This window comes from Seriola aureovittata, chromosome 22, assembly GCF_021018895.1.
Source record: "Seriola aureovittata isolate HTS-2021-v1 ecotype China chromosome 22, ASM2101889v1, whole genome shotgun sequence".
NCBI classification, from domain to species: domain Eukaryota; kingdom Metazoa; phylum Chordata; class Actinopteri; order Carangiformes; family Carangidae; genus Seriola; species Seriola aureovittata.
This window is the reverse complement of record NC_079385.1, coordinates 6,909,663-6,934,533: the sequence shown is the minus strand read 5'-3', so window position 1 is coordinate 6,934,533 and position 24,871 is coordinate 6,909,663. Positions and strand designations below refer to the sequence as shown.

At 40.9% G+C, this 24,871-nt stretch overlaps 1 protein-coding gene across 4 annotated transcripts in view; it reads right to left on the bottom strand.

Annotated features, from left to right (window-relative positions):
• The window catches only part of sox5 (SRY-box transcription factor 5), a 235,884-nt gene that overhangs the window by 193,475 nt on the left and 17,538 nt on the right, over window positions 1–24,871 (bottom strand). For 2 of the 4 annotated variants that reach the window (XM_056367186.1, XM_056367189.1), the window contains exon 3: window positions 4,242–4,306. The gene's annotated coding sequence lies outside the window, so the exon portion shown is untranslated. The remainder of the gene's footprint in view (window positions 1–4,241; window positions 4,307–24,871) is intronic. The other 2 variants (XM_056367187.1, XM_056367190.1) reach the window with 1 other exon arrangement.

Here is a 24,871-nt window from a genome sequence, read left to right as displayed (position 1 = left end):
AGTAAATGCAAATATACATGTATAGACATAGTATACAAACACTTTTAAATGACAAAGTGACATAATAACAAGCCAGGTTTTCATATTGCATACAAAACAAAGCATGCTTTAATCAGCAGTTACATCTGCTTGGAAGAATGTTTGTCTTTTGGTTTGGGAACGATAAGTCCTGCAGGTTGGAATTTCCTTCAAAGCACCATCAAGGAAAAGGTTTCAAACTGTTCCTGCTTGCTTTTATTTTGTTACTGAACAATAAAGTCACTTTGACAGAACTTTTTAGATTTAAAAGGTTGGGCACTATAGTGGATTATCCATCTCAACAAAGTTTCAAGTATTTGCAGATTAATCTTCATACTGAACTGAAATGAATGGAAACCAAAGACTGGAATTTAGGAGCAAAAGCATGTAGGTGAGCTATTCACAGCAAGTGTGTCTGTCACATTTACTTGTGGTAACAATCTCCTCTCCCAACCTCGGCCACTAACCCAGAAGTTGTACTGGAAACCAGCATACAACAAAGTGACCCAGCACTGGGGCCGGTGACCCCGTTAGCGGAGCCCCAGCAGTACCCCAGTTTCACTCTCCTAACATTAAAGACAACTGGACTTGATGGAAAATGCATCAAACCCAAGGGCTGCATTCTGAGGTTACCCGCTTGGCCTTGTTTCCTGGACAGAGCAGTTGAGCAAAACCCATATGTGAGACAATAGAATGTCCTGTGAAGCATACCACTCCAGTGGTATCTGATGGAAAGGAGAGAAAGAGCACACGCACACAATCTGATTTGAGGACGGGGCTTTCTGGATGGCCGCTCTGGCAGATGAAGTGACAGCAGTGACATGGAGTCTGTTTCAGTCAAAGTGTCTGTGTTTGTGTGTGTATCAACATTTGCTCATGTTCTCCTGTGAATGTGCTCACATGCATTTGCATCTAAAAGTTTGTGCATACATGCGTGTCCTGTAAGAATGTGCTTTTTTTTTTTTTCTTTTTGTACGAGTGCATGTCTTCTACTGCTCGTGTGTGTGTGTGTGTGTGTGTGTGTGTGTGTGTGTGTGTGTGTGTGTGTGTGTGTCTCAATAGGCCAGGGAGTGAGACCAGTGCTCTCAACTGGCCTGGCATTATTACTGGGTTATACTTGCCCTCACTCTTTCTCTGTCATACATATAAACACACACACACACTGCTCATGCTGTCTCCCACTCTTTGTCCCTTGTCCAGATGGCATATGGGTCTTTCCTCTTCTATTCTGTCCTCGTGATCCCTCAGAGTCTCTGGCCTGGCAGGAGTCATATGTCCCATCTAAACTGACCTAACTCACACCTCACAGCCTGCCTGTCTGACAGTCTGTCCACTTACCTGTCTGTCTGCCTGACATCTTTTCCTCCTGCCTTTCCTTCAGCTCTCTTTCTCTATTATCACTACCTTAAAGAACACTATATTTCTTGCACGATTTTGCGTGTCTGTACATAAACTTTTAACCACAGAGCCATTTCAGTGCAAACACACGAAATAGGTTTGGTGTTTTAAGAGTTTACACTCCATATGTCTCTTTTGTCTCAGCTGTCCTTTGCTGTCCCCGTCTCCCTCGGCTTACGTTTCCCAAACAAACAATCCCACTCTCCCTACCCTCCATATGCTGCTCGTCTGTCTGACCATTTACCTTTTTGCCCCTCTCAGTCCTCCCCGGCTCCCAGTGTCCCAGGTAATACACTAGCTCAACCCCCAGTGCGGGAAGCAACAGGGAATACAGCAACAGACACAGAACATCTGAGCAATGTAGCAGCAGAAGACACATGATTCCTACTAAGAGAAAAGGCAGCAGACACACAGGCCATGGTAGAGCTCTGCATGGTGTTGCACTTGAGTGTAACTGAATTGTAGCAAAAGGGAGCATTCAAGGCTGATTTTTTTCTCCTATGTTATTGTTTTGTAACACACATCACCTACCACACAGTCCACCAGACTGAACAAACTATGTCTCATCAGTCACCACTCATCAAGCCTGTGAACAACAATGCCATACTTTTTGCCACACCTTAGAGTTCACTTCCATTTACACCGCTGGTTGGTTTCGATGTAGCTTGTTAACAAAGACTGTCCCATCACGTCCTGCATCCACGGGTCCCACATTAAACCGAGGGCATTATTTCATTTTTAGCATTTCTAGCTTTTATAAGATGTATCAACATTTATTTCACGACTAAATTACAAAATGAACTATGGTTAGCACCTAGTGACTGTATTGGAAACCGACCGTGTCTGTGCACTCAGCCAAGGATGTGGGAAAACCTCACTCTACATTTCAGTTTCTAAAGTGAGGATTACATATTTTTGATGTTCAAAAACACAGAGTGATGAGTCTGTTGGTCAATAAACAATCATGCATAAGCTAACTACACATGTTATAATTCAGCCTGGTACTTACTGACAGCTAAAGCTAGCAGATAGTAAATACTAGAGCCTCTCAGTTACACTGTTAAGAGCTGAACAGTTATTTAAAATATTATTGAAATCGCAATATGACCAAGGGCAATACTCAAACCGCACTTTGGCGCTACAGAGACGCCCTGGCCTACAAAATGATATTCTCCAGACATAAGGGAACATGCAACAATATCTGTCAAAATGATCATATCATTTTTTTCAGCCCTAATTCATTTAATCAGGATCAGTAGAGCACTACATAGCACCCACCACTAAATATAACTCCATGTTTGAATGCAATCACCAGGGGAATTATGAATTTGACTCAAAATAAAATACTGATTTAACTAGAGACCATCTTGTAATGGGATCAAACACCAGCTGTGACACCCATCAACATGTTGACATTCTGACCCATTAGTACTCAGTAGTTCTCATGGGTCATTAAATTATTACATGGGTACTAAGTATTCAGGGGTCGGCCCACACCCATCTTCACACTCTGCCTTCATTTTGATCTCAGCTACACAGCTGTAAAGTTTCATGCCTGTATCTTGAACAGTTGTGACGCTAACACGCTGGCAAAATCTGTTGACAGGCAGACAGACATGCAGGTAGAATCAGCTACTAAAGAACTCAAAACTGCCTCTGCGGTGGTTCTCGCTATAGTGGGTGCTTCAGAGAAAGGGAGCAAGTTATACAACTAATACACACACATATAGACTCACAAGGTGAAATGAATACCAGTTGTGCTGTCAGGCATGTTTTTTTTGTTTAGAATAATCAAAAGTGTAAAACAATTATCAATTATTTTTATATAATTTTATTATCAAGTTGTCGCACTCCCCAGGTGTATAGTTTTTACAATATTGTTACGTGTCCCCTTTGAAAGGTGCACCTTAGAAAAGTACTACTGGGTCCATTTGACCCCCTCCGGGACAACCCTGGCTTGAACACTGCTGTCCTGAATTCATACACTGTCCAATGTCATGACCAATGTGGGTATTTTGTTCTTTATTTATCTACTTCTATATTTAAGTAGTCAGTCTTCGTTCCCGTGGAGTTCCGTACACTGTTTTTGTGAATCGTGTTTCTCAAGAGGAGAGTTTCCTGGCATGTTTTGCATAGTGCCCTGGTGTATTTTGTATAGTATTTATGGAGAGAAGAGTGTCAGCCTGGAACATTGGTGGAAGTCAATTTCGTTTTAGATTTCCCTTCTCTTCTTCTTCCCCATATTACTCTCTCATCTCTCTTTATGCTTCTTATAAATAAAATGCAGAAGTTCAAATGCGGTTTTCAACTAACGTCACCACTTTAGGGATGCATACTCTTGTGAGATGTTTTCTTCCATTTTAAAAATAAAAACTGTTGTTAATGTACCTCACAAGACACATCAAAGGCCCCGGCACTAATCCCCGTCCTTCACAAACACAGTCACAAACATTCACAGCCTGCTCCCCCTATACGCTCAGATGTACAGATATGATGCTTTCTGGCTGCCCACTGGCCCCATAGAGGCCAGCTGAGAACGCCGATTGGCTGGATGCTGACTGTGTAGTCATGGAAACTGACTTGAGCCCTGTGTGTGACCTCATGAAGGCCACATGAAAGCTGGGTTACAGAGACAGGGAAAGTGTCCGTGTGTGTGTGTGTGTGTGTGTGTGTGTGTGTGTGTGAGAGAGAGACAGAGAGAGAGACAGAGAGAGAGAGAGAGAGAGAGAGAGAGAGAGAGACTGACAGTGTCCCTCAACCCAGTTCAACGTGTGTTTGTTTGCCTTAGTTTAAAACATGTGTGTGGTATGAAAATAGCAGCTGACCTACAAGTATCCCTGGAGAGGTGGCTCTGCTGCAAAGTGAATACCCATCAGAGTGACGGCCAACCCTGGTAAACAGAAACAGAGAGAGATTTAGCTGGATTTCATACTGAGAAACAGCCAGGTTGACAATAACATTGTGATGTTGATGCATAAACACACACACACACACACCACACACACACACACACACACACACACACACACACACACACACACACACACACACAAACAGATGAAGCACCACTAGAGAGATATTACAGAGGAGAGAAAAGAAGAAAAAAGACGTGTAGAGCAGGCAGGATCATCAGAGAGACACAGAGAGAGAGGAGAGCAACGCAGAGAGCAGAGAACACACAAGAGGAGAATCAGTAACTACAAGAGGAGACAAAGACAGAGAGACGGGAAGTCTTCAAGATGAGAAAGGGAACAAGGAATTAAAAGAACTGAGAAAGTGACAAAGGCAGAACTACAAGAAGAGAAGCAAAGTGTAAAGAGGAAGATGTGTGGGTCAATCGCTCAACACTTTGAATAACTGAATAAAATGTATAAATAGTTGTTCTTTCCTGTAACATCTTTTGTGTGATATGTGCAGAGCAGAATGAATGTTTCCTCACGTGTTTCTGTTCAACACCTCTTTTTTTAAGGAAACTGTTTAAAGCACTTCTCCTCATTCACCAGATTTGAAAATTATACTGATGAATGTTGTTGTTTGTGTTGTTGTTGTGTTTCTTTCCATTGTTCAATTCATTGTGACGGAGAACAAAAGGAGCTACAACACTTGCTCTGTAGAAAATGGAAGCTCTATTTACCCATTAAAACATGACTATGCAGAGTAAGTGTTGCACCTTGCTTTGTTTTGGGGGTTTTTTTGTTTGGTTTTTTTGTTTTCATCCTGATGGTTTGTTTCTGTTCGCAGGAACCTTGTCTCCAGCTGGGTTTTCAGTCAGTTGAAGAAGTAGTAGCATTTTGGGAAATACATCTATTCACTTTCTTGCAGAGAGTTAGTGGAGAAGATGAATATCACTCTCATTTCTGTGTGATAAATGTGAAATTACAGCCACCAGCTGTTAGCATAGCTTAATTTAGCCACTATAGTCCAGTCCTGATCAATGTAGTCTATCCCAGTCTGGTCCATTCAGCCTCAGTCTATCCCAATCAACTTCTATCCAGTTCTCTTCCAACTGAGCCAGTCTTGCTTTAGATCCAATGAAAAAACCCAAGCTATTAGCTGTTATTTTAAATATCCAAGTTAATATAAACTGGGTGGAGTCTCAAATGTATTATTAGTGTTAATGGGTGTGGCCTCAGTGGTTCACCTGCAGAGGGAGTCAGATGCTTAGGACTCCTTTAGACTTGCACACACTTCTGCACATTTGTCGATGGAAAAATATGCTCGCTGATATTCCTATATGCACAAATCCATCCTCACACACACTCAAAGGCACACTCAGTCCAGACACTGTGAACACGGACACTCGCTAATGAAGCTGAGGACAAAGACAGCTCACTGCCTGCATGAACAACAAACTGTGGGTAAACATCCAGATCAGTGGATCTCCTCTTGGCAGGCCTCAGCTGCCTTTCTGCCACGTCCAGCCACAAAACCGCCACCCTCCTCCCCTTGTTCCAACCCAATACCTCCCTCTTAAACATCAGCCATTAGATAAACACACACACACACACACACACACACACACACACACACACACACACACACACACACACACACACACACACACACACACACACACACACACACACACACACACACACACACACACACACAGAGTTCCATTTATTACTCTTTAAAAAGGTCACCGTTTTCTCTGGCTAAGCGCCCCGCGCTATTGATAATTTTATGCATAAACAAATGGCAAATTTGTGCCACATAAATATGTATTAGCAATTAATAATGGTGGTGTGTGTGAGGGGACGCCAGGTGCATGCCGAGTGGGGCTGGCTGGCTGCTGGTGGAGCCGCTGAGCTGGACTGGTGGCTTTATGCTGCTAGCTGGTCTCCCTCTCCTCCACTCTGCACAATGGCCACTTAGGCACACACCAGCAGAAAACACACACACACACACACACAAAACCTGAGACAAGCACACATACACATGCATACAGTACACCCAGATAATGTTTACACAGTTTAGAAAAGACACACACAAGCATACAATTACAAAATGAACATATACACAATACACACATACAGAGTACTACACCTAATGTTTGTACAGTTTAAATATTAACTTGAACACATTTGCATGTGAATACACATGTGCACATATGGACAGAAATACGGGCTGAGACAGGGCAGCATTTGTGCACAGGGGCAGGCCTGTGGGAGTGATGGCAGAGTGGGCTTAACGTCCTCTCACTCTCTCCCACCTGGAGAACAATGCATCCATTACATTCACACACCACTGAGAGCAGAGGACCAAACACAGGCTTCAGCTGTCTCAGGCAGTCACATTGAACCTATTTCCAGTCAGACATAAACAGAAATTAGCAGGGGGTCAAGCACAAGCAGTCACTGATTAACTGTTGAATCCCTGTGCAAGTTTGAACACTGAACATTTTATTTTACATGACTCAGTTGCTGCACAGTATGCTGAAGCAAAGGATGTGCTATAAATGTAGGCACTGACACTTAATCAGTAAGTGAAAAATATACATTCAATAGAAAGGATGCCACTTATCAAACTTCTTTCAAGTTGAAAGTTGGTTTTATAAAGTCTATCATCTCTTTATGTGGGGTAATAATTCATTCATCCAGCCACATTTTGAGTGTTGGCATATGGTAGTCTTTTTCCAAAATATGTATTAATTGTTTCTGATATGATGAGGGAAAGAGAGAGGAGGAGTTCCTGAGCTGTGTTAAGGTTCACTATTGACTCAGATGAGCTGAGGATAATTACTAAAGGATGTGGTTGAATGATTTAAGAAAATTATTTTTTCAAATGTCAGGCCAAGAGGGCTGAGCTTTAGAACACAATAAAAACATGAATATTTGTGGGAAGGAATTTGAATGTAGCTTGGTTTATACTTTACAAGTTTCAAGATACGATTAAAGGCCAATGATTAATCACTTTGGGCAAAGACAGCAGCCACTTATCATTTGACGCTCATAACACACACCAAACATGACACATCTGTCAGCCACACAGCAAGTCAGTCCAAGTCAAAAGGAACTGGGCTTCTATAGCTGGTAGCTAATTGCAGCGCAACAATCACTGACAAGTGTAAACCTGACGAACACAACTGACCTCAGCTGAGCTTTTACGACAGCAAAAATATTGAGGGATGTTTAAAAAATATTGTGCAGGAGTTGCAGCGGCTGTGTTTTTGTGTGTGTGTGTGTGTGTGTGTGTGTGTGTGTGTGTGACGTTGTCCGTCTGCCGTGGTGAGAGCAGGCTGGCTCCCCTGTAGAGCACAATCACTCTGCTTGGCTAAACACAATCACACAACCTCAACACGACTCACACGGCCCACTGAGAGATGGAGGGAGAGGGAGAGAGAGAGAGACAGAGAGAGAGAGAGAGAGAGAGCCTGCATGGATATATATATATATGTATGAGTGTGTGTGTGTGTGTGTCTGTGTCTGTGTCTGTGTGTGTGTGTGTGTGTGTGTGTGTGTGCGTGCGTGCGTGCGTGCGTGTGTCCCCTATGTGCACTTGCAAGACAAAAGGCAGTCCCATCTGTTCCATTGTCACTGGGTCTTTAATACGGATCAGATAAACAAGACATTTGGGATGGCCAAGCTCACGTTATACTAAACCCTGACATCAGACCCATATCTACTACTCTGTGTGTGTGTGTGTGTGTGTCCTCCTCTTACAATCAACTTGGAAAAGCAGTGCACATTTACCTGCATGTATCCTGTGTATGTAATTTTCAATGTTACCACTATTTCAATGTTCTGTCTGTGTTTGTACTTTTTTGTGTTTTTCCCTTTTTGTCGCTCATGTGAAAAGAGTCTTACTGAAGTGTGTGTGTGTGTGTGTGTGTGTGTGTGTGTATGTGTGTGTGTATGTGTGTGTGTGTGTTTGTGTGTGTGTTTGTATTAGTTGTATAACCTGCTCCCTTTCTCAGAGGTGCAGGGCAGAGCTGACACACTGGATCTGTAGCGGCTGTGGGAGGATTAGCGGCCCATTGGCCTAATCAGAGGAGGTAATCAGACTATTCTCTATCATGACAACAATCAGTTGAGAGAGACACACATCTGCCTATTGAGCTCAGCTCTAATGCCATAATAGTGATGAAACATCTGGTCATTTGGGGCTCAATGCAATCAAGAGGAGGGATTGGGACAGTTGCAGATGGCAAACCTATAGTCATTATCTGTTTCAGAGAGGCGGACAGAGGGATATGCACAACATGCAGGTTCACAGGCCACACTGCTTCAGTGACAACCAGCTCCCGCTGTGAGAAAAACATGTTGAAGAGAGAACAGATTTGATCTCCGACATTTGAAGCATCTTTCTGAACTTTTCATTTGAGAGATAAAGACACGAATGGACACACACAACAGCTTCGATTGCATAATGTCCGAGTCCTGTACGTCATGATCTGACCATATACTGTAGCTACAGTAGTTCATGGGTGTGGTCTTTTTTGTTCCTACAGGATGACATGACACCTTAATTTTTCAATGACGACAGAGTGGAGTTAAAGTTCAATGTGATAGATTAGTATCCTTTATTCTATTATTCTTCATCAGAGAAGAATGCTAAACATGGTTTTAGTCTGAAAAAAGGTGCAATTTGCTGCTTTTGCCCTTATTAAATTATTTTTTACATCATTGCAAACTGTGTAAACTTGAAAGTACTGTAAACTGGTGACATATGTAGTATAAAAAGATGACTGATAATTAACAGATTGGACACTGAAAATAATTACCAGTCAAAGCATTACAAGTCTATGTGGTTGTTTGATCCCCGGCTCCTTCAGTTTACTTGTCGAACTGTCCTTGGGTAACATGTTGAACCCCAAATTGCCTCTGATGGCTGTTCCATCAGTGTGCGAGTGTCTGTGTGTATGGCAGAAGAAAGTGGTGTATGAAAGTGTGTGGCTTGTAGTGTAAAGCGCTTTGAGTGGTCGATAAGACTAAAGCACTGGATATGTGCAGTCCATTTTACAAGTATTTACAAGTTAATTTCATACCGACATGAACAAAAGCAAATGTATGGTTTATAAAAGTCAAAAAGAAGCAACAAACAATACATGATTATTTCTAACACTGTAGCAGTCCACTGCTGTGACTGACCCTCTCACTAACCTGTAATCTATTAGAATTAAAAACAGCCACCAGCCTGATCAGAGAGCAGATGGAGACACAATGACCTCTACCTGCTTATGCTAAAATGAGCATCAATAATTAGTTATCTTTCATAAGTCAAAGTGAACTCTTAATCCCTAAAGCTAAGCAGCAGAGTTTTACACACCACACTCCAACTGTCTATGAGCGAGACTGTCGGCTTCTTGATGAAATTATTATTAATGCGCACAACGCAGTACGAACACCAACATCATCATGTTTACAGATGGACTGCAGGTGATGATCGACATATAGAAATTAGTTACAGTTGCATTTGACAGCTTTGTTCTGTGTACACTTTCATAATTTGCCATTTTTTTATGAAAAGCTGTCAGCATTAACACTGCCCTGAAGATATGAGAGGATGGACATAATTTGTCTTTTGCTTTTAACTTCTCATACCAGATCAAACATCTCGTATTATTTAAAAAGGTCTTCAATTTCAGTTCTTTAGTCATTTTATATACAGTGTGAAAAGCTGTGCTATAATTACCCACTATGTCATTATGTTTTAGTCATTATTTCTCTTTGCTGATACCGTTTTCTTGGTTCAGTGAGGTCTGCTTTGGCTCACACTGTCCTCATAACATCACTAGTTTGATTACTAATGACTCACATTGTTGTGTCATCTCCCATGCCCGTTTGCTTGGTTTCTATATTATACTGTCAAATAACAAAGAATCAGAAAATAATCAAAGTGATCCAGATAAGGTTTCCCTAAAAAGATTCAGCTACTACTAAAATTCCGCCCTGGTTTTGTTTCCTTTGCCCTGCCCCCTCAAACCAAAATAACCAACCACTGCTTCCACATTCCTCACCGCCTGAAGCTGCAGACCAGTGGGCCGAATTACCTGACGTACTACACACACAGAAAAACACAAACACATACGTCTAGTTTCAGCGAAAACTGACCCCAGTGGATACCCCCACAGAGTTTGTGAATTAATGTGTGCACGTTTGAGTGAAGCCACTGTGTGTGCATGTATGGATATGAGTGTTTCCTGTCTGGCAGTGTGCGTGTGGTTGTTGAGACACAGAGTCCAGCCAAACACTGGAGGAATAAAGGAGTCATTGTTCACCAAGGTGGTCCCATCAGGACCTCCAATCCTACCCCTCCCCACACACACAGACACAGACATATACATGCATATACAGTACATTAACACATTCAAACATACACAGTTTGTAAGCCGCCAGACAAACACATAGTATACACCGCCCTCTGCCTAACCATAGCCTTGTGTCAGAGGGTGGCAGTTGCACAGAGGTAAATATTTGGTTGTGGGATGTAAACGCTGGTCTCACACACACACACACACACACACACACACACACACACACACACACACACACACACACACACACACACACACACACACACACACACACACACACACACACACACACACACACACACACACACACACACACACACACACACACACACACACACACACACACACACACGCACACACAAGTCATAGTAGTCCATGTAATTTAGACACAGCTACTTCCTTCCTGTGTGGTGATGATGTTTAGTCTCCCCACACCGCAATCTGATTCGTTCATTTGATCTCATCCACTTCTGTTTAGCAGCGCTCCTACCCCTCCTGGCTCAGATCTGGGATCAGACTTTGTCAGATGGATTCATGTGTACCGCACGTAGGAGGGTTGATAAGTAGTCTGAGATCAGATCTCTCTGCCAAACGGCTGATTCATCCCAACTGTCTGCGTCATCTGGCTAATAGGAACACGCTGGATGAATGAACTGGTGTCCTGCAGCAAACTGCTGCATCATTTCAGTCGTGTACAGAAAGAAACATCACGCACTTGGTTTATGGCAATACAGTTTTTAGCTTTTAGCTTGTGATTCTTGCTCAGGGTCGATCCAACCTTGGTTTTTGTGTGTGCGTTATTACAACTACTAAAATGTACCCTAACCATTGCCAAATACGCAACAGACAGTGTGAAAAAACCTCTTACTGAAAGCATACACACCACAAAAATGTTTTCTTAACGTTTTAATTTGTCAGTAGATCACAACTTTCTATGGAACATGCTACTTTGCTTTTAGTTTTCATTCTGCATATTCTTTTCTATGGTCAAAAAAAAGCTGAAGTTTGTAGGACATGGCTGCTGTTTCCTCTATTACATGGCCACATAGCCATTCATTAATATAACAGTACTATAACGGTAGTCACTGGTTCTACATCCCATTAGAACTTTCCACAAAGCCCGCTGAGGAAGTGACTCCAGGTAAAAGTTGAAATCTTTTATCGATTTCACCTTTCACCTACAAATTCAGTCTGTTTTGCGTTTATAAACGTTTCACATAGTGACACTCGTAGGCATAGGGAAAAGCCTGCTGTCATAGAGAGGGGTGTCATGTGACAACTGCGCGGGCTTTCTCGCGGTAGTCCGCCGCTTGTGTCACGTCACGGACCTGCAATTGTTGCATTGTTCCTCTTTTTATTAACTGTGACCACAGTCTTTACACAACAAGTCTTTTTGTTGCATAACTTTAACCATACAGAAACCATGATTTATTTGACATAACAATGGTCTGTCTTTAAATTATATCATAGCTTCCCTGCAAAGGCCCTGTAGAAACTGAAAATAAAAAATAAAAAAAACGTTGGCATTGAACGAAGTCCGTGGTTTTGCTGAATCACACAATATTGACATTCTTCTGTGTTGGTTGTAAGATGACCTTATACCATGCAGTTCATTCCCTTAATAGACATCCATGCTTTACTAGTTATACTGCAAACTTGAGTGGTAACCAAAACGTTATGAAGTAACCCACTCAATTTGCCTCTTTGTAGAAAATCTTTTCAGACCATAAACAACTACTACTATTCTCTCAAAGTGTTACTGTGGCTGTGGGTATGATGTTCCAGTGCAGTAACTACTGTAAAGCAAGGCTAGGTAACGTTTGAAAGATATGCAATAACATATTCTTCCACTTAAATAAATAGTTGAATTGATAAGACATTAAATGCACTCTTGCTCAGTTCAACAGAAGTTACGTAGTCTTGCTTTAATGTTAAAAGACCAATAAATAAAAGCAGGGATAATAGATATTTCTCTGAATTGCAACTTAAGAATCTTAATTTTAATTGATTTTCATTAATATCTCAATTAATAGCTCTTTTGGTGCTTTAAATTAGCTTCAGATGTGACACAGCACAGAACTGTGGACTGGCACTATTCTTCCCATAATACAAGAGTACAACCACCAGCTGCCACAGCCATGGTGTATTTAACTGTCAGTCTGATGAAACCCTCCTGAAAACCTCTTGATGTCCAGACCAAACAAAAGCCTTTGTAGAGGCAAAAAGCTTGCGACCACTTCAATACAACTACACACTGGACAGCTTACTCACATCTAACTGAGGTCCTGGCCTCAGGAGAGGAAAAGAACAGATCACATGGTCAACAGACTCACTGGATAAAAGATGAATGCACTTTTTTCTAAGATATGAGGAGCAGAAAATCTCTAGATTACACAGCCGGGTTTATCATGAGTCAGAGATGTATGAAAGCTATTGTACAAAAATAGCTCCTGTATAAATGTCACATATATTGACTCAAACAGCTAATACAATCAGGAGATAATTTAAGAGTAATTGATTAAAGGAAACTCCAGAGTCATGTGACACAAGCGTGGGAACCACTTCACTTAAAGTGTTTGGTACACTTCGTCCATATTTAATCTTTACTTTGTTTTGTCTGCACATGGTTCTGCTTAGAGTTCTTTTTAACAGAATCAATACTAGACGTCCAAATACAAAAATGCAGCATAGCAAAAAGTTCTCTACGCCCGCAAATTTAAGCAAGTGTAATTGAATGTAAATATGTGTTATTGAGTGGATTCAGTGGTTTGATCTACTGTTAAAAAATTGCCATTTATGAGACCAATTTAAAAGCAGTAGTTATAAACACAAAAAAAATCACACTACCACCCCCTATCACCCTATCACCACTCTGTGCTCCGCTGTCCCAAAATAAAAGATGTTAAGAATGAGAACCTTCTTTCAGAAGAAAAGGGAAGCAAAAAGGGACATGTCACAAAGCAAAGCCTTCAAAAGAAGAGGAAGGAATTAAAGACAAGACACGAAAATGTAATTTTTGCTACAGTTACTCTTCTGAGAAATGACACAGAATGTCACAGAAACAAAGACAAAGTCACATTCACACCAGTGGTCTTGTGATGCTTTCTTCTACACACAGAGCCCAAAGCTTGACACCACTGCTGAAATAAAATCTTTAAAAGGCATTTCTTTTTGTGCAGTAAACCAGGAGATGGAACGTGGCATTTGAAAGGGAAACACCTTTTCAGCATTGAAGTCTAATAATTCTACACAGAAACAGGAGTGAAAACCTTCTCATGCGACCAAATCTGTAATAGTTAAGAGGTAAAGGTTAGGTTAAGAGGTAAAGGTAAATTTATTCATTTTCAATGAAGCAATGTGTGAAATATTGGGCCCCGTTTGCAAACCAATTGATTTAGGATTCTGCGTTTCTTAACATCATATCCCAACTGTCAAACAATTTAAATTTTCTTCGAAACGGCAACCAGTGACACACAGAGCACAATCTAAAGTCCTGTGATGTAGGAATGTAGGGAATGTCTGTGTAATGTTTTCATTTATTTAAGAATTATATTAAAACCTAACAAATTGCATTATGCGCAACAGAGTGACTTTGTTAACTTGTCTGCATAAAGTTGAGATGATACTCACACACAAATACACAAGCAAATATTATTTCAAAGCAATATGTATGGTAACAGTGAAATAAAAGCTTGACATGTCCTTTTAACAGTTACAGTGTGGAGCAATCAATTTGCCACTGGAGTCAATGCTCCAGCTGCAGTCTGTCTTTCATATAAACTGGACATTCACCGTAGAGGAGGTCAATTGTGGGAAGCACTTGTTTGTACTCGCTAGACTTTACTGTTGTATTTGAGTTTGCTTTTGACAGCTGTGAGCTCACACTCACTCTCACACACACACACACACACACACACACACACACACACACACACACACACACACACACACACACACACACACACACACACACACTGCAGGGTTCAGTGGGAGCTGTGTACACTAAGAGAGCATGAACTATGGATTTGTGGAGGCTGGGATCCATTGCAGAGCTGCCCTTTTGACCCAGTCACTCAGAGTTATATATTATTTTTTACAACAAGAAACTTCTACAGTTTCTGCTTAAGGTAAAGTAGAAGAGGACAGGAAGGGAGAAAAGAGAAGAGGTAGAGTCTAGAATTACCATGAGCACTTTTCAAAATTTCCCCTTGTACAACTCATTGGTTCAGGACAACGTACCTCAAACACTAATGACCAGATTTCCATCAAACATTTTTGTTGACATTTCCTGTAGCACCAACATCAGGCTCAAAATTTCCACAAAAACTCAAGAGATTTCAGCACATCGCCATGAAATCCACATTCTATGAAGGATGAACCCCTTCCTCTCAGACACTCCTTATTCTTGTAGCATGAAACTTAGTTCAAACTGTTCACTGGGTATTTAAAACTGAACACTCAATTTCCTGTGGATACTCAGGGCTCCCACAGGACAAAGCCGTACGTTTTTTAATGACCCTTTGACTTTGTATCTAGTGCCACCAGACCAAAATTACTCCAGTAGTTATTACTAGTGTTCACGACATAGACACACGTCTTTAACGTAAAATATTCAAACCCAACTGACTACACTGAATCACTTTGAGCAGCACTTACTGGTGACTGAAAGCACCATTGTCAACTCAGCCGTGACAGACGGTACATTACTTTGTACATTGTTAAAAGCTTATTAACAGACCACAAAAACCACAGAAATGACCCTGAACTGATCACTCTTTGCAAATAGTTGGCTTCTGAGTCATTAACCTCACCATCAAAGCATGTAGAGGTTTGTACTGAACTGAGCAGGTTGGTGCTCAACAAAATGAACGTACCACTGAACTGGAGTACATTGTATTCAAGTACAATTTTGAGGTACTTTACTTGAAGTATTTCAATTCTATAATGCTTGATAATTCAGCTATAGCTACCAGTACTAGTCTAAAATTTTACAAACAAAACGTGATCAATTTACTAAATATGATTCAGTGTTACAGATTAAATGATTTATAAACTTTAAAATGCTTGGCATCTGTTAATGCATCAATAATATTTACTATAATACTTAAAGTACAATTTACTGATAACACTTAGAAGTAAAATCTTAAATGTAATACTGTGCCACTGCAACTTTTACTTAAGTAAACTACAATTGCACTCAGTAGAACTCATACCTCTGCCAAGGTCAAACAATCCTACATGTCATCATTACTATCTGCATCTGCCCCATATTGTAAAAAGTCATAGATCCCAACACCATAAATATTTCTGCTTCTTTAAATCAAGATCCAAATATTATTTCCTGAGAAACTGATGAAAATGTTGAACAATGCCCTCTCTCTCTCAATGTTTTGGAAACTGATAAAAAAATTCCTGGCTGCACGCCTTTGACTGGATCTGCACCAAAATGTAATAGGTCTTCCCTGGCCCATGTCCCACCCCTCTACCAAGTTTTTTACAATTCAGTTCAGTACTTTTTTGCGTAATCCGGCTGACAAACAAATTAACTAACGAACGGGTGAAAATAACCTCCTTGGCAAAGGTAAAGATACAGCTACTTCCTGTAGGTCACTGAAGTAGATTTGAGCTGAGATGCAATCACTTAGTTAAGAAAAAGGGGAAAATCTACATAATCAGTGGTAACAGATCTTTCAACTGAACAATACGATTACAGTAAGCAAATTAATCTGTAATTTCTATTCCTAGCTACTGCTATTTTCTGCACGTACAAAAAACAAGGGTCTCAGTTACCTGTTGTACCATGTTCTCACTCCTCTCCTCTGTTCCAGACTCCTGTAGCTAATAGATACAGAACAAAAAACTAATATAATCAATATCATTTTAAATTTTTTTGCCTTTTTGCAAGAAGCGAATCAATAGATCTGGCAACCCAGAAGAAGGGAGGTGAAATGCGACGGTAAACATCGACAAGACAAGGAGAGGGAAAAAACGTGCTTTGTTGTGCATACTCTGCTCCTACCACCTACCTGTTGCACATTCCCATTTAGCAATGACAACACACACATGGACACACACATTTTCTTCACACAGCGCTGTGACGGGGAGAAAGAGAGGAGGAGGAAAGTTGATAAAAACACTTAAGGCTGTCTTGAATTTGACAGGGTGAGTAAAACACACCAAGCACAGATCCCTCCTCATGTCCACACAAACACACACTCACTGATGTCTCTATTCATTTAGACTGTCACACTCAACACACCCCAAAGAGATCTCACTTCCTATGTCAGCTGGCTAAATTACAGCTCTCCTTCTTCCTGTCTATCTCTCTTTTCCTTTCTCTCTGTCTCTCTCACCTCTGTGAGAGACAGAAAACAACAAAGACACATTTTTGGCATGTTGTCTCTCTCTCGTTACATATCCGCCTCGAACACAAAAATCTGTCAGAAGAAGTCTGAGCGGACATACGGGCATAGGCATAGATTTTGGGAGGAGGATACTCAATATATAGAACATGTGCATTAGTCCTCCACAACAAAAACATGAAAGAAGCAAAGGACTTTAATTTTGCGGGCAGGCTGATAACCATGGAGGAGCCAGAAGGGAAAAGGAGGAGGTTCTGGATTAAGACATTTTAATTTCTAAAAACGTCTCAAAACTAAATAAGTTGTAAGCCACTAGGTAATGTTTCGAGTTAACTTTTAAAAGTGTTGTTTGCTAACTAACGGTAAGATCATGTTAACCGCCCATAAAAGCTTGCTAGCCAGCTAAGATCACAGCAGACAAACTAATCCAGCATTAGCTGCACAACAGCTGTCCAAAGACAGTCAAAACATCGGCAGCAGGTGATTTGTGATTATGGGACATTTGAACTTCATCAATTGGAATTGATTCATATATTATAAATTAATACAACAGTGTCAAATAATCAATATTTCCAACATGAACATGAGGCATTTTGGTGCAATCTACAGATAAATAGTTTTTAGGCCATCAAGGAAAGTTTGTGATTTGGTCACAACCATGGAATCCATTTATTCAGTTCAGTCCCACCACAAGCAGTGATGAATCCAGTCACACACTTGTAGTTATTTGTTGGTAATTCATAATTCCTTCCTTCAGGATACCAAAGGAGGCAGGATCAGTGCAGTTGAAGTGAGTTAAGCGATTAACAGAATATCTCTCTCCTCGGATAAAATGATCATATGAATTATGGCAGTTTAAATCTTGCTAAAATGTGAACTTCGTGCAGAAAGTAAGAGTCACAGAGGCAGAGAGAGACGAAGAGAGAGACAGGACAAACAGGTAAGAATTCATATATTAGAGTCAGGATTCCCGTGGCTATTGATGCAGCTTGACATTTTATAAAGTGTTTTCCAGGCCTGAGGATGGTATAAATGGAAAAGGGCATACATGTCCATAGTGGATCAACTCAGAGCAATTTTCAATTGCAATTGCTTTTGTACAAAGACAAAACCAAGGCCCATGCATACGTATCAGATGTGCTTCTTAATGTTTTAATGTGATTAAATGTTCCAAGTGAACCAACGACATTAGAGAGAGAAACAGAGAAATATCATTTGCACAAGGGGCTGCGTGGATCCATGCCATGGTCTGCCCTCTGAAGACAGACAAGGACTCTACTATGGTTCTGCTGGCTCACACCACAACAGCTCAGCTGGTTCAACTGTTGAACTTATCACTATACTGACAATCAGACCAGAACCCACCTGACTGTCAGCCAAGCAAATTAGCCAAAACAGCCGCAACAACTTTGCTTTCTCTGCCAAATATGATGAAATAATTTAATTGTATAATGTGGTGGGAGACATATTGGAAACAGAGAGAAATTATTAGTGCAAACTTGTGGTAACAGACAAAAGTTTACAACCATGTTAGCAGCTCTGTGAAGCTGCAATTAGGCACAGTGCTGCTTTGAGCTAAATGCTAACCTCAGCATGCTAAGATGCTCACAATGACAATGCTAACATGCAGATGTTTAGCAGGTTCAATGTTTACCATTTCCTCATCTTCTATCCATTGATCTGTTGTGTTAGCATTCTAACTAATCCATCCACAAGATATCTTTATTGGATGGATGGAGGAAAAGTCAGGGAATCACTTAAGTCAGTAGGAGTCATCCTCTGGGAAACATGAATATCTGTAACAAATTTCACATCAATCCATCCAATAGTAGTTGAGATACTTCAGTCCGGACCAAAGTGGCAGACAAAGAACAAGCAGACAATTAGACACTTCCATCCATAGAGGAGCACTCGCAGTGTATCTAGAGGATGCTTTCAGTTTACCTAGCCTAATCTATGAAATAACAGTGATCTACCATTCAACCCAAAACTGCTTAATTTAAACAATCAGAGTATAACAGAGAATATCTGACAACCATCTGATAACAGCTGTGTTTGTAATTCATCAATCTGAAAATATACAGACATGCTTTAATTTTAATCGGTACTGCTGTCTACACCGGTCATGTTACATGTGTAAGTGTGAGCCAAAGGGTCACTGTTCCAGTTTATTTTGAGTGCATAGTAATAGCAGCGGAACTCATGGCAGAAAAGTGGCTAGACCAATCAAGTAGTTGGTGTGCAGTGCTGCTTTCAGTGCACAGCCAATGCAGACAATAAGATATATTCAAATGGGGCTTTCCTAAGCTATAATTAATAACAGCTCACCATAGCTACAGTTTATAATTGAATAAAACAATATGCCACAATTATTTCATGCACTCTTGATGTAGGAAAAACAACAAATGAAGTGAAGAAAGTCAAACCAGATCGGACTAAAGCCAAAAATAATTAAGAGAAATAAAAGCCTGTGCTAACTGGACCTGTTGTGCCCCATCAGGCTCAGGCTGAGAACAAAAGCTCTGGGACAAACTCAGCCAAACTAAATCAACCAAGATTAAATGCATCAAATTGATTGAAATGTAAACAGATGTCAACTCTTGAACATGACTGTCATTGTTAAAGGACAGGAACAATTTGATCGTCAATTTTAATCACTTAATGGGCAAATATTTCCTAAAAATGTACTGAATTTTAAAAGGCGAGAAATACGAAATAAGTGCACATATATTTCTTTGACTCTCTCTCTCGCTCTCTCTCACACACACACACACACACACACACACACACACACATACAAACAACATATAAACAGACATGTTCATCACATCCAGAAGTGGAACAAGAGCTTTAATTCTATCGCAGCATGGTAACAAACACCATTTAAAGGAGATTAATTCCACAAGAGGATTATTCTCCACATTAGAGATAATAGGAAGTAGGGTGGGGGGATGGTGGACAACATTTGATCTCACAAACATCTAGCTAATCCCAGGTGCAACACATGTTCATGTTCAAAAGACAACCATGCATGATTCACCTATGAATTTACATCTTTGTATTGTGCGCGTTATGTTTGTGTGTTTTCCTGCTCTACTTAAAGTGTGTGTTTGCTGTGGGTGTGTGGATGCTGATACATTCCTGTGGGCCAAAACAGCAGCTGTGCCCCCTGGCTTCTTCCTCACAGTGATAGCACTGATGTCAGTTCTGCTACCGTTTGTTGTTGACTGACATATCCAGTTCATGAAAGAGCTTACATTCGCCGTTCGGAACATGCAATGTCATGCAGGAAAGTCCTCTGGTGCGCAGGAAGTGATGTGATTTACTTTTCTGACAGAAGCCCAGTGATTTGTTCACAGTCAAAAGAACCAGAGGTGGGTAGTTAACATGAAGAGAAGCAGAGAGGATGAAAAGAGCGTCAGCTACAGAAAGTTCATCAGAAAACCTCTGAAAGAGGATGTGGCAACCCCGCCCATACTGTTTGATTGACTGGTGACTTATTAAATTAAGACCAATATAATGATATTATTTTCATGACAGGTTTATCTAAAGAAATCGTTTCTGACAGCAACGTCAACAACACAGGAACACATTTCTCATTCAAATATTTGCTTGAGAAAACACAGCACGCAGAGATTCATTCTGTTCCTGTATTTGACTATTGAATAAACATTTTCATCCCAACTTGTTAGCCTAAAGTCATCCAATAAAACGTCATATTCCCACATATCGCTATACATTTCTTCTATGGGTTATTCAATTGACACGGAAATAATCTCAGTGCAAAGTACATGGGCTTCATATCAACTGGCACAGACGAAGCTCTAAAGAAAGCCCACTGCCGGTGAGATGCTAACAGCACAAAGCATACGAACATATTCTCACTCTGAAGGACCCGTACTTTAAAGTCACTGTATGACAGTGACCGGATGTTTACACTCTCTGTCTAAACAGTGTGTCCTTTTCCTTTTTTTGAATCTATGGTAGAAAGTGACATTTTGGGGACTATCTGGCTGCTTGGCATGCATATACTTTTTTATTACAATTTTTATGGAAAATTATATTAACTCTGGCAGACAGATTTTTACTGATTCCTGTTGATTATAGAACTTTTGAAATTGTAAAATTGAATTTTTCATTGGTCTGTGACCCAGTGTGTAAAACCCAGATGTTCAATTCACTATCACATACGAAAATCAGCAAATCTTCCCAACTGAGAAGCTGAAAAAAGAGATTGTTTCATATTATTGCTTGAAAAATGGAAATAATGGTTATTCAGTTATCAGCTGCCAACCGCAACTGTAATTCTTTCAAAATACTAATCTGTAAAAGTTAAAAGATTTAAGAGGCACTGGAAAACTGAACAGGACAAGAAAACGCACACTGCTGAGTCTGACACATATACAGAGTCACACCTTCAGGCTGGGTGTGCGTGTGCGTGTGCGTGTGCGTGTGCGTGTGTGTGTGTGTGTGATTGGGTACTTGAACTTACATCAATCAATTCACCTACATCAATGACGATCCCAGACCTTAACCCCAGGATCATGCAGTGTTCAGATACAGACATAAATTAAAACATGCTGACTCATGTTGTGTACGAACAAGACACACACTCGCACTGTAGAGTCTCTGTCTGTCTCTCTCTCTCGCTCTCTCTCACACACACAAATTCTCTAGAGCCCACTTAACATGAATGGCCTCTCTCTTCATCAGCTCATCCCTGAGACTAAAACACACACACACACGCACACACACACACACACACACAAAAAAATAAACACGTGTGTGTAGTTCCACACACAAACAAGAAACAAATAAGACTTCTCATCACTTGAGCTGCATTGTCTGCCCAGGCAGAAGTAATCAAATCAAGCATCTCTCTCTTTTCATTCAGTTTCTCTCTCTCTCTCTCTTTATCTCTTTGTTTCTGTCTCTATCACTCTCTCTCTCTAAAGAGAAGCTGGCTGCCATTCTGTGTGGTTGTTTGGTGCTCATTTCAAATGTTTCCCCACTCTAATGAGGGTGAGGCAGCTTTGGTTCCTCCAGGTGAATGTTGTCCATATAGACTACAGCAATAAATCTTCATTCCTTTCACTCCTTCCTATTGCGTGATTTGTTCATTTAAACAACTGATGGAAAAGAATGGTAAATGGACTTGCACTTGTATAGCGCTTTTCTAGTCTTACTGACCACTCAAAGTGCTTTACAATACTTGCCACATTCACCCATTCATACATCACACTCATACACTGATGGAACAGCAAACATAGCAATGTGGGGTTCAGTATTTTGCCCAAGGACACTTCAACATGTGGCCCGACCCAGAATACAAAGGAGTCCTTGGCACCCCCTTTGTTTTTCCTTTGGCTGTACTGAAGAGGAGAAACATCACCACCCTTCAGCCATCTATGTGAATAGCTTCAACCTTTTTCCCACAATAATCTAATAAAAGTCATTTTGCACCATCATGTTAATGGTTGGTGGTTTAATATGTAGCAAACAAAAGTTTTCGCTCAAGTTCTTTCCACCAAAATATCACAAGAGTCTGTACAATTTTCTCCTCCTCCAAAAGCAGTTAAATGTATCCAGTAGTTACAGATCACCAGTGAAGGAGGAACGAAGGTGTAACACTATTTACCTTAAAAAGCACAAAAAACAATTTTACCACTGTTTCAAAGGGTGGTGGTTAGTACCTGAAGGCACCTTTGTCAGCTCAAATAGCAACGTCTCACAAACAGACAAGGAGAGAGGCACAAGGAAGAAGCCTGCACTGTAATGTAAAAATAATTTTACAAAATGACATACGACTGTGAAAAACACACACATTCACGTAAACACGCGGTGACGAGATGTTTGGACGGACCGACTGTGCACTCCTCCCCCTGCCTTCACAGAATTTGCAGCGCCACCTAATCATCGTCATTACAGCTGTTTGAAAAACTGTTTCCAAACAGGCAATCAAAGCCTGTCTCGATAATTAGCAAAGGGGAAGACGTCTTTGTGAGGGAACGGCTCCTCTCCCTCCTCCCATTGCCACCAATCTGAGAACACAAAATCAGATCCCTCTCCTACAAGAACACACACACAAAAGAAAAACTGCACATGTGCTTTTGCATGTGTGCAATTCTTAGTATGTGTATGTGCGCGCGCGCGTGCACCAGTTGCACTTATTATGCTGCCGAGACAGCTTGACTGAAAACAAACCGCCAAAAAACATTTGAAGCAGAAAAAAGGAGGAAAAAAAAACGCGCACACACAACAACCTGTCAAGAGCGAATTGCCTCTAATTTTTCTGTCATCTGCCAGCCGTTTAACAAGACGAGAGCGCTCTGCTCCCACACTTCTCCTTCAAGCCATGAGAGACAGAGATGGAGGGAGGAAGAGGAGGGGAGACGAAGAGGAAAAAGACAAGAGCGGGAAAGAGACAGACGGAGCATTAGATATGTCTTTTTCCTATCTCAAATCATTCAACTCACTTAACCTTTCCTTTCTCTCCAGGTTGTGATCTTTCTCTCTTTCTCTTTATCGCCCCCTCTTCCTTACCTCAGACAGTGGAAGAACAAAGAACACATATTTGTAAATGTCAGGGGAGGCAGGGTAATAAGCATTTAGCCATTGGCCCTGTCTCTCTCAGACCAAACCTCCAGCTCTCTGCCTCAAGCTCTCTCTCTAAGGAGGATGGTGTTTATAGTAAAGGTCCTGTTCACTTTAATATGGCACATTACGCTGATGCTGCTGTCAGCTCACATAAGAGCGCAGGCGGTGTGTGTATGTGTGTGTATGTGTGTCCCAGCATGTCTATTTCTGTGTATGCTGGCTTGTACACTTATTTGTGTGCATGCAAGTGCAGCAGCAAAGTGTGTGTGTGTGTGTGTGTGTGTGTGTGTGTGTGTGTGTGTGTGTGTCTGTGCTGTCAGCTTGCCTCCTCTTGCTCCTCCAGCGGAGCTGAGGATCGGTGGAGACAGACGGATAGATGAAATATTTAACTGTCGTGTGTTTAAAAGAACAACAGATGCTTTGTTCTGCTAATTAGCACTTAGCACAGAGAGCAGCTACAGTACAGTTGTGTGTATGGAGAGGATTGTTATCCAAACTCAGCTGGGGCTTTAAGCAGCTCCACTTGACTTGCCAAGCCCAACCCTCTTCACTCTCCACCAAACCTGGTGCAGGGATCCAGCGTTCAGGATCAGGACAACACCGTTATAAACCAAAGTCAGTTGTAACTCCATAAAAGTATTTTACCATCAATGTGCTCTCAAACTGCTAATGGTGAAAGCTAAAGATGATAATGTTGTTTACGTTGTTTCTGTCCTTCACTTTGGTCCAGAGTAATATATCCTGATAATATCTGGCAAGATTGTCATTTTGATATGGATCCTTATTTTCTCCAGAGAATGATTGCTAGTGAGTCTGCAGACCACCCCTGACCTTTCATCTAGTTCCATCATCAGATGAAAATCTCTCAGTAACCAAAATCATAATAGTCAATGACAAACTCAAAAATTAAACGTTTCAATTTATTTTTTTTGTCCGCCATATAAATCTTTATTGCATGTCAATAAAGGATTCTTCGCCAAGCAGCAATGAGGATTCTGCTGGAAAAATAATCCATCCTTAATAAGCACATACATGCACACTAAGTCTTAATTTTAATTCAAAAAGAATAAAAGCCTAGTACATAAGGAGGAGCCATGCTGTACACCTCTATGGATATGATTGGACTTAACTAGTCAGCTGCCAAACAGATGGTTAATGAGCCAAGTGATGGTGAAGCATGACTGAAGCAAGTGATGTGCATCAGCTGATGCAAGCTCGACTTCAGTGACGTGCCTGAGCC